This window comes from Schistocerca nitens, chromosome 8, assembly GCF_023898315.1.
Source record: "Schistocerca nitens isolate TAMUIC-IGC-003100 chromosome 8, iqSchNite1.1, whole genome shotgun sequence".
In the NCBI taxonomy this organism is placed as follows: domain Eukaryota; kingdom Metazoa; phylum Arthropoda; class Insecta; order Orthoptera; family Acrididae; genus Schistocerca; species Schistocerca nitens.
The window spans coordinates 278,362,662-278,368,661 of record NC_064621.1 but is presented as its reverse complement, the minus strand read 5'-3'; positions in this window follow the sequence as shown (position 1 = coordinate 278,368,661).

Sequence of the window (6,000 nt, the reverse complement as noted above, 5' to 3'; positions counted from 1 at the left end):
ACTTATTATGACAGCCCACCACCAGCTAATAGAGTATAGTAAAACAGAGTAAGTATATTCATGTCACAGTTCGATGTAGCAGTCAGATGGCGATCCAGTAACAGTAAAAAAAGGTAAGGAACAGTTTTGGGTTATTGCAGATAACGACTGAGGGCCACGACGACGACACATTCTACGTTTCGTCGAAATAATCAGAAAATCACTTTTAATAAGCAGCAATTAAATTTGTATACGAAGATTGAGAAAGAGAATAAATTTCAAAGGGAAGATTTCATTTTTTATTATTAAGCAAGAGATAGAAATCCTAAGGAAAGGTTTCATAGGTTATTGTAGAAGGGAAAGTTTCGTAAAAAAAAAAGAGATATAGAGGATCCTCTATTGTCCAATAATAACTATGCCGGGTAACAAACCCCCCAACATGAAACGTTGCTGCATATTACCGAAAATCCGGACCAGTCTTCATACCAAGCAAGTACCGTCTCCCCATGTTCCAAAAATGATCACAGTATTCCGACGATAATTCGTGGCAGTAATGTGGTTTCCACTGACGAAAATTCAAATACTTCTTCAGAACAGTTCGGGTGTGTGTTGGGTTAAACCACTTTCGCGAGATGTCTGTCTTTGTCATTTCTGAGGATTTAGAGTGAACCACTTGCATATTTTCCTCCCTCCTGTATGTCAAGGACAGATACAGAACCTGTGCCTAAAAGTTTCCAAAGGCAACTCCTTATGATCTTTGCATATATCGAGGCATTACGTTCTTTCAAACTTCGCCACAGTCTCTGCACTTGTACCATGGATCGTTAAACTTCGTACGAGAATGTTATGTTAGCTGCGCACGTTCACGCAAGGTTAGAGTTGCGCCATTGTCCGCCCGAGATCTGAAATGACAAATGTGATATAATGTAATAAATTCTGCCACTATAAGGAACAAAATATATTTTGTTTCAACAAATAATTTAAGCATTAATAAAGCTATGAAAAATTTTCAATATGGAGTTAATTCTCGCTCACGCTGTAGTTTGTTTTTTGCATGCTACAGCTTGAAATGACACAATGAACATTTTGTGCCGGATGAGGATTTGGACCCAGACGCGCACCTTTAATGGGCACCTTCAGGAAATTGGAATCTTGGGTAAACAACAAAACGATCCAACTGCATCGTCCCAAAGAGATCAAATCCATCGAAACGGGGATCTGTGTTCCAATCCTATTCCAGCACCAATATTTTCAACATCTCAAGTTCAAATACATTGAGAAGTACGTGCCCTGTGACCTTACATGACGATTGACTCATTAATAAAATAAAATTTTGGGTGTTGGCCATACGCTGTTCAGCTGCCGTTACCAGCGGTGACCAGCGTTTTTTAGTGCTTGTTAAAAACTGTTACCTGATGTGTGAATCGAACCCAGAGCTTAAGTATTGTTCAAAGTAACGTCTTTTGTTGGCGGTCATCTCCAGTTTTCCTCCTTGACACCCCAACATTAATAAGTGCGCCGTCATTCTAGATTTTAGTCATTATACGTCGATAATGTCTTCCTTCATGTATGTATAATTTTCACCGTCTTGTCTTCTAGCTTGAAATCCGTATTCTCTGCGACATCAACTTCAGAGTGCGAATATTCAAACAAGCTGTAGTCTTATTCAGCATACGCTACAGTGTCTTCATCACTTTCACTACAGTTGCAAGTTATGCGACGAGCTGGCTTCTTTTTTAACTTGATACTTGTGTCAGCTTAGGGAGGGTTCAGCCCCGTTTGAAGATTTTGTAGCAGCAGACTCTATTGATGTGCTTCGCATATCAAGGACGGAGCTGCTCTCCCTGCGGGTGACGTTGACTCATTTCCCTCTTAATTTCTTTATCTCCGTCATGTAGGCTCCCTTTTTTGCTAGGTGCTATATGAAGCTGTCACTTTTCTTTGTAACCGTTCATTATCTTCTCGATTTAAGCGACCGCATAACCTAGTTCAGACATCCTCTCTGCCGTTTGGATTAATTCTGCATTTCTTAAATCCTACGCGCGGATTTTGACCATTATTATTTATTTATTGTTCCGTGGGACCAAATTAAGGAGAAGTCTCCATGGTCATGGAACGAGTCAATACATGAAATTATAACACGATATTAGAAACAGATAAAATGAAATATAAAAAGAACTTATTCAGGTGACAAGTCGTAAAATTAAATAAAGAATATCAACAATGTAACACTGGAATTTGCTTAATTTTTTAGCTCTTCCAGGAGCTCCTCGACAGAATAGAAGGAGTGAGCCATGAGGAAACTCTTCACTTTAGACTTAAAAGAGTTTAGGCTACTGCTAAGATTTTTGAGTTCTTGTGGTAGCCTATTGAAAATAGATGCAGCAGAATACTGCACTCCTTTTTGCACAAGAGTCAAGGAAGTGCATTCCACACGCAGATTGGATTTCTGCCTAGTATTAACTGAGTGAAAGCTGTTAACTCTTGGGAATAGGCTAATATTGCTAACAACAAACGACATTAAAGAAAATATATACTGTGAGGGCAATGTCAGAATTCCCGGACTATTGAATAGGGGTCGACAAGAGGTTCTCGAACTTACACCACATATAGCTCGAACAGCCCGCTTTTGAGCCAAAAATACCCTTTTTGAATCAGAAGAATTACCCCAAAAAATAATACCATACGACATAAGCGTATGAAAATATGCGAAGTAGACTACTTTTCGTGTTGAAGTGTCACTTATTTCAGATACTGTTCTAATGGTAAATAAAGCAGCAGTTAGTTTCTGAACAAGATCCTGGACATGGGTTTTCCACAACAGGTTACCATCTATCCGAACGCCTAGGAACTTGAACTGTTCCGTCTCGCTTATAATATGCCCATTCTGTCTGATCAAAATATCGGTTCTTGTTGAATTGTGAGTTAGAAACTGTAAAAACTGAGTCTTACTGTGATTTAGCATCAAATTATTTTCCACAAGCCACGAACTTATTTCATGAACTACATTATTTGATACTGTTTCAATATTACACACAAGATCCTTCACTATCAAGCTGGTGTCATCATCAAACAAAAATATTTTTGAATCACCTGTAATACTAGAAGGCATATCATTTATATAAATAAGAAACAGCAGTGGCCCCAGCACTGACCCTTGGGGAACACGCCACTTAACAGTGCCCCATTGGGACTGACATCACTACCACTCTCAATATTGCGGAGAATTACCTTCTGCTTTCTGTTCTTAAAGTAAGAGGCGAACCAATCGTAAGCTACTCCCCTTACTCCATAATGGTCCAACCTCTGCAGTAATATTTTGTGGTCAACACAGTCAAAAGCCTTTGTTAAATCAAAGAAAACACCTAGCGTTCGCAACCTTTTATTTAATCCCTCCAAAACCTCACAGAGAAAAGAGAATATAGCATTTTCAGTTGTTAAACCATTTCTAAAACCAAACTGAACATTTGACAGCAAATTATGTGAATTTAAATGCTCTAGTAATCTTGTATATACAACCTTCTCGATAATTTTAGCAAACGTCGATGGCATAGAAATAGGTCTATAATTGTCAACATTATCCCTGTCTCCCTTTTTATAAAGTGGCTTCACTACCGAGTACTTTAATCGGTCAGGAAACCGACCACTCCTAAAGGAAAAGTTACAGATATGGCTAAGTACTGGGCTAACATACATAGAACAATACTTCAGTATTCTGCTAGATACCCCGTCATATCCATGAGAGTTCTTGGTCTTTAGTGATTTAATTATTAACTAAATCTCCCTCTTGTCAGTATCATGGAGGAGCATTTCAGGTAACAGTCTCGGAATACTTTTTTCTAAGAGCGCTATATGATTCCCTGTTGGGACTAGGTTTTTATTTAGTTCACCTGCTATATTCAGAAAGTGATTATTAAATACTGTACATATATGCGACTTATCAGTAACACGGACATTCCCACTACCCACTGATTCTATATCCTCGACCTGTCTCTGCAGACCAGCCACTTCCTTTACGACTGACCATATGGTTTTAATTTTATCCTGAGACTATTGTATCAGCGCTATAAACATCTTGCCACTCTTGTTCCTTAATAAGGTTTACAAAGGTCTCTACAGCAACTGGATCAGCTTTCCTAAACAGCTGATGACTATATTTAACACGTGTTGCAGCACAAAAATCTTTTAGAGTTAAAATTTGTGCATCATGATCTGAAAGGCCATTCACCTTTTTGCTAACAGAATGCCCTTCTAGTAATGAGGAATGAACAAAAATGTTGTCTATGGTTGTTCTACTGTTCCCTTGCACTCTCATTGGAAAGAATACGGTTTGCATAAGATTATATGAATTAAGGAGGTCTACCAGCATCCTCTTCCTTGCACAATCACTTATACAATTAATATTGAAGTCACCACATGTAACTAACTTTTTGTATTTCCTATAAAGTGAACCAAGAACCTCCTCTAGCTTTAGCAAAAATGTTGTGAAATCGGAGTCTGGGGATCTATAAATAACAACAGTTAGAAGTTTAGCTCCGTTAAATTTAACCACACCTGCACAACGTTCAAACACCTATTCAGTGCAGTACTTTGAAACATCGATTGACTCAAATGGGATGCCGTTTTTCACATACATGGCTACTCCCCAACACCGCAAAGAGCTCCTCGAAAAGCTGCCAGCCAACCTGCATCCTGGTAAAGGAAGCCTCTGAATTATCTCCTTATTCAAGAAGTGTTCAGATATACCAATAATTTCAGAGTCAACATCTATAAGCAGTTCACTAACTTTATCTCTAATACCTTGTATATTTTGATGAAATATACTAATCCCTCATTACTCGGATACCTAAGCTTTGTCAAAAGTGGTTCCTTTGTTAGAGAGACTTCCTTTAAGCGGGAATACCTATCAGCTGACTTAAATCTAAAAAAGGTGCAGCTCTAACACCCACTACTGCAGGAATTTTCCCATGAGTGATCCCACCAACGCTACCTATGCTGTCACCTATAAGCTTTGCCAACCTCCCCTTCCCATACCTGTTGAGGTGCAGGCCATGTCCAGTGAAACCCGTCCTGCTGATAGACTCCACCGACACCACTGAAATGTTACCCATGCTTTCTGTCATCAGCACACCCCCAAGTCTCATGTTATTACGCCTGACGGCTGTATTAAGATGAGGCCGATCGTGACGCTGAAACAGTTCCACGAAATGCACATTCGTGTTGCCAGTCTGAGTGGCTATCTTTTCCAGGTCACCATCTATGTCATACTCCCCATCCCTATCAATACTATTACCAGCCCCACCCACAATCACTACCTGATCCTCTTTAGTAAAATCCCTACATAACCCCCCTAGGTTAACAGTCACCTGAGCCAATCCTGCATTAGGCTTCACAATGCTGGTGACCTGGTACTCACTCCCCAGCACTTCCTGCAACTGCTGGCCTACACCTCTGCAATGAGAACTACCTAACAGCAGATCCTTCTTCTTCCTCTTCGACTTTGCAACTGTTCTAGCCACCGCAACTACTGAGGTCTGCTGCATACTTCCTACATCTACAGCTACTAGAGATTCCTCTCCACTAGACTCTGACAGTTGGTCATATCTATTGTAAACACCAATAGTAAAACTATCTGAAAATCTTCTTCTCCTAGCAGATCTCTTGCCAACAGCCAGCTCCCATTCCCCAACCCCCTTCTCCCTCCTCATCCTATCTAGCTCCTCCTGTGCGTTTTTCAACTGCACCTGAAGGGCACAGATCTTACGCTCCTGCTCCTCTATCAACTTACTCTTGCTACATAACCTGCAGTTCCAGGAGAGGATCTCATCAGAATGCCCACTGGCTTCCCCACTGCATTCCCCCCAGTGAAAATACTTCGAACAGGTCTCACACCGCAATCCACTACTCACGAACCTACGGCAAAGCCCACACTTCTCACTCATGGTAAAATTTTACTTTTTCTAAGTTCCGCTACTACAATAAGATGATGTTAAAAACCTGACTACAGTAAACACAAACTAC